This window comes from Chenopodium album, chromosome 5 (assembly GCF_948465745.1).
Source record: "Chenopodium album chromosome 5, dcCheAlbu1.1, whole genome shotgun sequence".
NCBI classification, from domain to species: Eukaryota; Viridiplantae; Streptophyta; class Magnoliopsida; order Caryophyllales; family Amaranthaceae; genus Chenopodium; species Chenopodium album.
This window is the reverse complement of record NC_137838.1, coordinates 22885318-22897492: the sequence shown is the minus strand read 5'-3', so window position 1 is coordinate 22897492 and position 12175 is coordinate 22885318.

Genomic DNA, 12175 nt, shown 5'->3' with positions numbered 1-12175 from the left:
CACTCATTCTAAATCATTACCAAAACAAATTCAGGAATTAAAATAGAAATCCTCCCCAGCGGAGTCGCCAAAAACTGTAGGGAATAATTTCAAGCTTTTAAAATCCCAATAACTTGAACCCCACTGTGATCATACACTAAAGTATGGTGGCGTCCAAAAGGGAAGAAGATAGAGCAAAAGAGTCGCCAACAAGTTTTTAAGGAACTTGTAAACCGTTCACGAGGTGAAGGTTACACCCCTTAACGATCCAAGAGATCGTCAACTCCATAAGGTCTAGAACCAAATAATGGTTCGGGGATGAAGGTACAAATCCAACCTAAAAGAGATTGAACCTGCCCTAATAATAGGCCTCTACTTTATTCTGCTCGTATTCATGTGCGCATTCTGACTAACATGCAATCAATAGGATTAACCCTAAACCTGTTTATCTATGTTGGTTGAATATAATGCACAAACAAACTATTATTGGAGATCACTTGAATTATAATCACATTAACCCTAAACAAGATTATTAATTATCTTATTAAGCGTGATTACAAGTACCAATTCCCTTTAACATGCATAAAGGCGTGATCAAGCAATAAAGAATAAATATCAAGCAACATAAATAATAATCAATCATTAGAATAAACATGAATAATAATTATAATAATAATATTCATAATCATCATAAATTATAACAATTACAATAATAATCATGTTCATGTTAACATTAAAGCATAATAATTGCAAGATCCTAGGCATGATACTAACAATATTAATAACAAACCCTAGCATGTCACTAAGCGATAAAAATCAAATCTTTAGCCCTAACATGATACTAACATGAATAAATATTAGGAAGAGAATAAAAGGCATCATAGCAATCATATTTAATATTAAAAATACCTTAGACATGATACTAGGAATATCATAATAAAAATATAAACATGACATCTACATCATAAATCAATTAAAATCGATTAAAGTACTTACTTTGATGCCTCGTACCTCTTTCTAATAACAAAAAATACACACGTTAGTAACTTCAAGGAAAATAATAATCAAAACAATTAAATTAAATAATTTAAATAGAGACTTGGGACCAAACCCTTAGAAATTAAAACCTTTCACGTCTAGGGCAAAGGCAACTTCGAATATGGCTAGGTGTTTCTAGATCTTGCGAATGCGGAATTTTGTATGAAAAAGTAAGAAAGAAAGAATGCTAAAGAATTAATGATTATTGATGAATAACTTGCGAATGAGGAGAATTGGTGAATGAAAACGGAGTTTTTGATACGATATTTATAGACAAAATCGGCCAAAAAAGATAATTTAACAAAACAGAGTCTGTTGCACGCAAAACAAGGTTGGCGCCAACCCTGGCTAGCTGGCGCCAGGCACCAGTGGCTAGCGCCTGACGCCAAGCCTGGTTCCAGGCGCCAAGGCCTGGGGTTGGACGCCAAACCGGATTTCAACGCGTTTTCGAAAATCCGATAGATTTACCGTACTGGAAGATAAAATAATATAATTCCTTCGAAAATGCTATTTGATCTTGATTAAAACTCTGAAAAAGTCAACAAAGTCAACTTATCAATGCTAATTGAATTAGGAATGAAAAGAACCTTATAGAAGATTCTAGAAGACAAAAACCATTCCTAATTGCATTAGGAATGATAAATCATATTAGGCCCTCCCCTAGATCATTGGGCCGTACATAAAGCTTAAATCGGGCCCAGTTTAGTAAATTGGCCATAATTTCCTCAATATTCATCGGAATTGGGCTAATAATATATCGTTGGAAAGGTCTTTACAAGCCCCATCCAACTACACTACTATTGGACCCATATCATGGACCAACCAAACCGGATTGGCTGTTTTCTTAAAATAAAGTGTTCAAAAACAGAGAGAAGAGAAAAGAAAATAAAAACTTTCCGCAACACTAGACCTTTCCACACTTTCATTTCATTCGATTATGATTCGACGCGAAAGGTACTCATCACTGGGTTTGGTTTTGGGAAGACACAAATGGGTGTCTACACATGCTTGATTGATGATTTTTGCTAGTTGATGATACTAAATTGATTGAATTGTTGCAATTAAATTGGTTGACATAGTGCATGTGATTAATTAGACTAGGAGTGATCAACCTATAAGATTAATCTAGATGGCATTGCAAATTTCAAGGACATGAACCCTTGATTTGAGAATTGCTTTAATTAATTGAATTTGATTGTGATTTTTCCTAGTTAGCCATTCACAGTGAACCCTAGCTTGGCTTATAGGAGATAGCTATTGGAGTCCATTGATTGCAACTATTGTTTGTCTTTTGTGATGTTGAATCGATTGAGTGATCCATCAATTAGCATAATCATTGAGCTTGCATGTAGAACCTATATCCCTAGTGTTTAGCATATTCAATTCCCCGATTTCTCTAGTTTCTTTATACATAAGTTACCAAGTATAACCATCTACATTCTTCGAACTAGCTTGACATAGTGTAGACACCCATTTGTGTCCTCCCAAAAACCAAACCCGGTGATGAATGCCTTTCGCGTTGACTCATAATCGAATGAAGTGAAAGTGAGGAAAGTCTATTGTTGCGGTTAGTTTTAAATTCTCGTCTTTCTCTCTGCTTTTGAAAACCTATTTTAGTTTATGAAAATAGCCAATAAATTGTATTTTGGTCCATGATAAGGGTCCAATAATAGTGTAGTTGGATCGGGCTCGAAAAGAGATTTCCAACGATATATTATAAGCCCAATTCCGATGAATAATGAGGAAGTTATGGCCAAATTACTAAACTGGGCCCGGTTTGATCTTTATATGCGGCCCAATGATCTAGAGGAAGGCCTATTATGAATTATCATTCCTAATGCAATTAGGATTGATTATAGTCTTCTAGAATCTTCTAAAAGGTTCTTTTGAATCCTAATGTGATTAGCATTGATAATTGAGTTTTATGAGTTTTATTTGAAATAAAAGAAGTGTTTTAAATGAAATTACGCTTTTACCCCTCGTACGGACTTTTGCGCTTAAATTTTATCAAAAAATATGAAAGCGTGTGGAAAATTGCCTGCAGCGCCGCACACCAGGCTGTCGCCTGGCGACAAGCCTTTCGCACGGCGACAAGAACTATTGTGGCGACAACGGCGAGTTTTATTCCTCTTCAAACTGCGATTCTTTTTTATAAAATCTGGACTGTTTTCATTTATAAATAGTGTCCTTAGAACTCCATTTTTAATCATCAATAATCATCCATTCTTCATCAATTCTCAACCAAAACTCTCTAATTCTCTTCTTTATCTAAGCTAAAGCTTATTCTCTCTTCCTCTTTCTAAGCCTAGCCTTTTACAAACACAATTCCTCATACATTAACAATAGACACGCCTAGCCAAGTTCGAAGATGCCTTTGCCATAGACGTGAAAGGTTTGGTATTTCTGAGGGTTTGGTCCCAAATCTCTATTTCAATTATTTAATTTAATTGTTTGTTATTATTTTCCTTAAATTTACTAACGCATGTATTTTGTTATTAAAAAGGTACGAGGCATCCAAGTAAGTGCTTTAATTTTGTTATTGATATTATGACATAGAAATCATGTTTAGATTGTTATTTTGATTCCTAGTATCATGTTAGGATGTTTTATTGCTTCCTAGTATCATGTTTAGGGTAACAACTAAAAATTCCTAATATCAAGTATGATTAAAAGAATGCTTCCTGTTTTCTTTCCTAATATTCATGTTAGTATCATGTTAGGGTTAAAGCTTTGATCTTTGATGTTTAGTGACATGCTAGGGTTGTTATTAATCTTGTTAGTATCATGCCTAGGATCTTGCTATTATTATGCTTTAACATGATTATTTTTATTATGATTGTTATTTTTATAACTACTATAATTATTGTTATGATGATTAATATTATTTTTGATGATTTATTATGCTGCTTAATGATTATATTTATTGTTATCACACCTTTTATGCATGTTTAAAGGGAATTTATACCTGTAATCACATTTAATAAGATAATTAATAATCTTGTTTACGGTTAATATGATTATAATTCAAGTGATCGCCAATAATAGTTTTGTTTGTGTATTAATATTCAACCAACATAGATTAAACAGGTTTAGGGTTAACCTATTGATTGCATGTTAGTCAGAAAGCGCACATGAATACGAGAAGAATAAAGTAGAGGCCTATTATTAGGGTAGGTTCTTTGTCTTTTAGATTGGATTTGTACCTTCATTCCCGAACTTCCAGTCTTGGTTCCAGACCTATTGGAGTTAATGATCTCCTGGATCGTTAAGGGGTGTAACCTTCACCCTCTGAATGGTTTACAAGTTCCTAAAACTTGTTGGCAACTCATTTGCTCTAGCTTCCTTCCCTTTGGACGCCACCATGCTTAAGTGTATGATCACAGTGGGGTTCAAATTTTTGGTAATGCTTGAAATATTCCCTACACATAGGCTATAGCTTACACCTACTCATTCCTTTGGGTTCGTCCCTTGACTTACCATATACTCGTATTAGTTTGATCGAGTGTTTACAAATCAGGTTTGGCTCTAGGAAGAGGTAGATAACAACCTACATTTTCCTCTTGTCAAATCCATTTGGCACACTTAGTACCAAACATAGCACATGACCGGTACTTTTAGTGATTTACAAGTTGCCTCCGTGGTTGTGCATGAAACGGAAATACATAATGCTTTCACTTTTGATAGCGAGGCTAAGGCAACCTAGAAATGACATTGATGTTTACCTTGAGCCCCTTATTGATGATTTGAGCAAGATGTGGGACAAAGGAGTTACCGTTTTTTATGCCCATAAGAACGAGATATTTCTATTGCGTGTTGCTCTTATGTGGACCATCAATGATTTTCCCGCATATGGCGACCTGTCCAGGTACAAGAACAAAGGGCATAAAGCATGTCCTATTTGTATCGATGATACACTGAACGTTTACCTTGATCACTATGGTAAATATGTGTACGTGAGGACCCGTATATTTCTTAGGCGCGATCACACATATCGTAAGCAGAAAAAGGCCTTCAATGGGAAAGTTAAGGAGGGGGTTGCGCCTACGCTATTGAGTGGAAAGGAGCTTTATGCTAGAGTGAAGGGTATACCATGTGTTTTTGGTAAAATAACGAAACCAATCGACCAACATGCTCTCTTTAAAAAGGAATAAATCTTTTGGAAGTTTGAGTACTTGAAAGAACATGATGTTAGACATTGTCTCTATGTGATGCATATAGAGAAGAATGTTTGTGATGCAATTATTGGGACAATTATGAACATTCCTGGAAAAACGAAGGATGGAAACAGTGCGCAATTAGATTTGCCAGCGTGGGGTGTTCGTCCAGAATTGTGGGTTCAAACAAAGGTAGGGAAGGAAGGTAAAGGAAAAGAGAACCAAAGATGGTGGACAAAACCGTTAGGGGAAGCGCAAGGAAAAGGCCACGGGTATCTCAAAGAAGAAAGGTGACGGAAATGGCAAGAACCCAAAGGTGTATACCTCTAGCTTGCTACACATTATCAAAGGAAGAAAAACGAAGGTTTTGTGCTTGTTTGTATGACATTAATCTTTGGGTTCTCGTCAAACATGAAAAAGTTTGTTTCCTTAAATGGAGAGTTGAAGTTGACAAGTATGAAATCCCATGATTGTCACATGTTGATGCAAGTATTCCTACCGATTGCAATTCGTGGTATTTTACTAAAGCACGTGAGAGAAGTTATTACAAGACTTTGTGGGTTTTTCAATACTATTTGCAGAAAAGTCCTTGATCCCTTTACAATTGATGCTCTCCAAGCGAATGTTGTTGTGACTTTGTGCAATTTTGAGATGTATTTCCCACCGTCACTTTTTGACATAATGGTGCGTTTGATTCTGCATTTGGTTCGTGAGATTAAGTTGTACGGTCCAGTCTTTATGAGGTGGTGCTACCCTTTTGAAAGACACATGGGTACACTACAAGATAAGGTCAGAGATCCAGCCCAACCGGAAGGTAGTATGATACAAGGAATTGTGTCCGGGGATATTGGGAATTTCGTGGCAGAGTATGTTGCCGTTGCAGAACCTATTGGGCTTCCCACTTCCCGACATGAGGGGAGACTTGATGGTCATGGAACAATCAGATCAAAAAGGATTTGGGCTGCTCGAGATCAAATCTTGCAAGCTCGCCTATTTGTGCTGCATCATATTGCGGAGGTTCACCCATATTTAGAAGAGCACATGGATAGTTTGCGTGTTGAATTTCCATCAAAAGGGGAAAGAGCACTAATGCAGTTGCATAATAAGATGTTTGTGAAGTGGTTCCATGATCGTGTGATGCAGCAATTGGATGAGACTGTGTCTGATACAATAAAGTGGCTAGCTTATGGTCCAAAGGAAGATGTTCATTCATTTGAGGAATATAACATAAATGGGTACACATTCTGAACTGAGAGTCGGGATCAAAAATCCTCATTGACTCAAAATAGTGGTGTCACTCTTGTGGCTTCATCAACAGAGTTTGCAAGTGCGTAAGATGCATCACCAGTTGACGCACTATTATCATACTACATATGAATTCAGGAAATATGGGAACTAGATTACCGTGAGTTCAAGGTAGGTCTATTCAAGTGTAAATGGGTCGATAATAATAGGCGCAACGTTAAAAATAACGACTTCACTCTTCTAGACCTTGGCCACTTGCGGGATAGTTAAAAACCATTCATCCTTGCATCTCAAGCTAAGAAAGTGTTCTATGTAACTGACCCATCCGATCCAAAATGGTCCATTGTCCTTGTTGGCAAAAGGAGAATTTTAGGGGTTAAAGAGGTTGAAGAGGACGAAGAATATGATGCATTAGATGATTCTCTCCCTTTCACTGCTCCTACACTTGATGTAGCAACTGATGTAGACGATGATGCTACTTATATTCGATCTGACCACAATGGGGAATACTCGAATGAGGTACTTTTATTGATGCATGTTTTAATTACTAAATATCTTTCGCTCCTACAACCTTGTTTATTTCAGGAAGTATTTTACTTTTTTGCATTTTCGACGTATAAGCATGTAATATACACTAAATAAGAATTGTGAACTCGAATGAGGTACTTTTATCGATGCATGTTTTAATTACTAAATATCTTTCGCTCCCACAACCTTATTTATTTCAGGAAGTATTTTACTTTTTTGCATTTTTGACGTATAAGCATGTAATATACACTAAATAAGAATTGTTAAGAGGATTATATGTGAATTTGTTATGAAAACAAAGAAGTTGGGTAAGTGTTTGGCTTTTTTGGTGCCTCATATTTGATTGCCATTACTGATGACTAACAACATGCTTTGCTTGTTACTGTAGGAGTGTATATATCATGGATCCTGATCGATGATGAAGATGATGACGAGTTGTATGATATTAATAAGGAAACAAATTTGGGGGAACCGGAAGACCAAGCTTATGACGAGTTGCAACGTAAGCTTGATGAATATGAGCGTATAGCTGAAAGTGCCCCACCTATTGAGGATAATGTGGTTTCCGAGTTTGTAGGTGATTTACAAGGTAAAACTCTAAAGCAAAGTCAAGTTAAAACAACCGGTGGTGGAGGAGGGGTAAAGGCACCGGTGAACAAAAAGAGTAGGGGTGCAACAAAATCTTTCAAGAAACTCGGGGTTCCCATGGTGCTTGAGTTTCATGAGTTAGGTCAACCTACTGGCTAATGGCGCGACAAATTTTTTAGTCAAGTTGGCATGCTAACTCGTAAAATACCCATCACACTTGAGTGGGCCGATATACCTCACGGGTTGCTTCAAACATTTTGGAACGATACAATGGTAAGTATGATGAGTTAGGAACATAGCGCATAACTCGCTCACGGGCTTAGAATCATAGCGCATAACCCGCACATAACACGCACTAGCATAACCCGAGGCCTGCTACATGCAGCTGCCTGGGCTGGTTCAGCTGCCTAGGTTGGTGAAGCTGCCTAGGCAGCAGCTTGGGTGCTACAGCTGCCAGGGCTGCTGCTTGGGCTGGTGCAGCTGCTTGGGCAGCAGCCTGGGCTAGTTCTGCTGCCTGGGCTGGTGCAGCTGCCTTGGCAGTAGCCTTAGTGTTGTAGCTGCCTCGATTTGCATTTTTTTTATTATGTTGATTTTTTTTATTTTGCCTTACCTAACGTGGATGTTTGCGCCTATTACCAATCTGTTACATAATCCTGATGAGCCAGACAAGAGAAATTTTTTTGAAGCTTTTGTACAAGAGTGATTCAAAAACTTCAAAAGTTACTTGAGAACGAGATGGATCCATAAGAAACTAAGGAAAAGACCAAAGAAAAATGTGACTGTTGTTGAAGAAGAGGAGAAACCTGATAAGAAACCGTGGGATTTATATCCACAAATAACAGTGAAGGACAGGGAGAAGTTTGTGGAAAAATCTTCCACAAGAACTGCACTTGTATATTTTTATTTATCACTAGAGTAGGCTACTGAATTTTTGTTTACTACAAAGACTGATGCTAACATATATTTTTGAATGTGTAAGGAAAAAGTGAACAAGCTAGAATCAATGCCGGGAAGAAATTGTGTAGCCATCATATGAGTTGTAAGACATTTGCGGAATGTAGACCAAAGTGGATCAAAGCGAGTCTATACCCCAAATCCATAATGTCATCATCTAAGAAACCACTTTCTTCCACATTCACATCTCGAGCATACATCGGAAGTGATTGAAGGCAAGCTCACTCCAAGCATTGAAAAAGATCCTTTCACCTTAGCTTTGGGAAAACCATACCACCCTGGGCGAGTAATTGGTTCTGGCGGGAAACAACTAGGGTGGGAGAAGGTGATGGGTTCATAATACACCAGATCAGGAAAAAACAGATCAAGTGTTAATTCGCCACATCGTATAGATGAGAAGGAAAAGGAATCAATCAAGGCGAAGATACGCGAAGAGCTGCAAGAACGGATGCAAAGTCAATTCAATGTCATTCTAAAGCACATGAACTTGCCAATTTCTCCATGACCCTCGAGTACCTCAGTGGACTCATGTAGTCACCCAGGAGGCCCCGAGGACGATCTTGTAGTTGAGAGAGAGGTAATTTCAGTACAAGGACAAATTACGTCATATGAAGTTGGCCAAACGAGGTCTTTTGCATGCTTAATTATTTTACTTTTGCGGGTTCCTAGTCCTATGGATGCAGAGTCAATGAAGAGAGCAAATACGATGCCTTAACCTTTTCCATATGTTAAGGTAAACTTCAGTACCTAATCAAATTTTCTTATGTTAGGCTTTCGTTTGTTATTTCATAACTTATGTCCTAAGTTCTAATCAAATATGTAGGAAGAGACGCCTTGTGAGCTTATTCACCCCGGGGAAAAAAAAGGATGGACAGTTGCAGTTGGTGGGGTATGGTAGTGCAAAACCTTTCGACAAGGTCCATTTCAAGTCTAATACTAGCCCCCACTATATCTCGGTCGGGATCAATTCTATATTTCTTGGGTTTGAGGACTTACCACTACCAGTGCCTAGAGAGGAATATGATTTTTTTAAGCTGCGTGATGCGACCGATAGCTTTGTGCAATGGCCACATGATCGGTTGAGGTTGGTAGGAGGGGTAAGTATACACTACTTGTATGTAACTAGATTACTATATGCTTTGTGCAATGACCATGTTCTTTTATGTAACTAGATTACAAAGGAAAATCAGTCCGCTAAAAGGAAGAAGGTGGAGAAGCCAAAATCCAAGGAAGAATGTCCTCCGAACATGGAACAAGGACAAGTGTCGAAGAAGAGTTCGAGAGCTTCTTGTACTCCAATAGTAGAAGTCGATGTCCTTAAGTCGCTTTCGAAAGCATGTACTTTTCTTGTACTCCACTGTTAGTGAGTTGCCTACGGATAGACATATTCAAGTCAACTTGCCTAAGGCATTGTTCCACTACGATGAGGATGCGATCACATACATTTCCAGAGAGGATGTGACGGAATTTCTAACCGGTTCCATGATTAACATTTCCATCATTCAAACTTTCATGAGGTAAATTAATGTGACTATTTCTAATCATATTGTATTTTTGATATTTTTGTACCAAAACAATGCAAATAGTAATTATTTGCCCACGTTAATTTCTTGAAGGTCACTACAGGAGCTCCTAAGTAGTAAACCCGATGGTGAGGCAGCAGTTGGGTGGTTATGCCCCGAGAAGACCTCCATAACCAAATGCTTACATAACCCTCGTGATATGGTAGATTACCTTGAGCGGTGTATTAGAGAATCAATGCGTGAGGGAAACAAGTTCATAGTAGCCACCTGCTTTGAGGAGTAAGTTTAAATATGTCACTCTTAAGTTGTTTGTTAAGTATAGATGTTGATGTATAAAAATTGATGGATTGTTATTTGCTTTAATATATATGTAGTCTTCATTAGAGCCTTATGGTGATTTGTGTTTCCAATAACACAATCTGCTACTTTGACTCGGCTCGTATCTGGCCACCAAGGAAGTTGATAGTGAATAACCTATTGAATAGGTACATACCGCTTCCTATTGTTTTATATCATCACCTAAGTCATTGAGTGGTTATGTTTCTAATTTTATGCTAATTTTTCTGAAGTGTTATGAAGAAGCTTAATTGTCGTTCGGTTGCAGGTCCTACGTGGAAATATTCGAAGGTAATTCCTTGATATAGTGATTTTTGTAATAAAATTGCCTTCGGTTATGGCTATGCATGAGTAGATTAGAACCCGCGGCAACTGCCTCGGGTTCTGCCAGGCAAGTGCAGTAGTAGCCCAGGCATATGCCCAAGCAGCTACAAGCAACCACCAGGCAACAGCCTAGGCAGCTGCAGCAGCACCCAGGCAACTACCCAGGCAGCTGCAGCAGCAGCGTAGGCAAATAGCCAGGTAGCTGCAGCAGCCTCCAGGAAGTTGCCCAGATAGCAGCAGCAGCCAACAGGCAGCTGCCCAGGCAGCTACAGCAACCATGGAAGCATCCCAAGCAGCTGCAGCAGCTATGGGCAGCATCCCGGGGATTAAATTTCTTGCCTTGTGAGTGGTACCTCATGCAATTTTGTGTACTTTTTGAGTAATTGTTAGTGAATATGGTAAATAAGTCACTTACGCCGATTTGGGATTAAAAAAGTACTAAAACTTAGTTTGGTGCTCATTTGATGTGATATCAAAACTTATACGCCTAAAACTAGGTAATAAGGGCATGGTATGAGAAACAAAAAGTTCATATGAAAAAAAATGTAAAAAATGGGCAAAGTAGAAGTGGAGTAGCTTATTTTGGATAAAAGTCATCCTAAAACTTAGTAAAATGCTCTTTTGATATGATTTCAAACATTAGACACCTTAGACTAGGTAATATTGACATTTTATGATAAAGAAATAGTTCATTAGATAAGAAATGTAGAAAACGGGCAAAGTAGAAGTCAAATAGCCGATTTTGGATAAAAGTCGTCCTAAAACTTAGTAAAATGCTAATTTTCTATGATTTCAAACATTAAACTCTAAGACTAGGTAATAATGATTTATGACATATTATGATATAGAAATAGTTCATTAGATAAGAAATGTAGAAAACGGGAAAAGCATAAGTCAAATAGCCGATTTTGGATAAAAAAAAAAAACATCCTAAAACTTAGTAAAATGCTAATTTGCTATGATTTCAAACATTAAACACCTAATACTAGGTAAAAATGACATGTTATGATATATAAATAGTTCATTAGATAAGAAATGTAGGAAACGGGAAAAGTATAAGTCAAATAGCCGATTTTGGATAAAAAGTCGTCCTAAAACTTAGTAGAATGCTCTTTTGATATGATTTCAAACATTAGACACCTAAGACTAGTTAATATTGACATGTTATGATAAAGAAATAGTTCATTAGATAAGAAATATAGAAAACGGGCAAAGTAGTAGACAAATAGCCGATTTTGTATAAAAACCGTCCTAAAACTTAGTAAAATGCTAATTTGCTATGATTTCAAACATTAAACACCTAAGACTAGGTATTAATAACATATTATTAGATAAAAATAGTTCATTAGAAAAGAAGTGTAGAAAACGGGAAAAGTATAAGTCAAATAGCCGATTTTGGATAAAAGTCGTCCTAAAACTTAGTAGAATGCTCTTTTGATATGATTTCAAATATTAGACACCTAATACTAGTTAATATTGACATGCCATGATACAGAAATAGTTCAT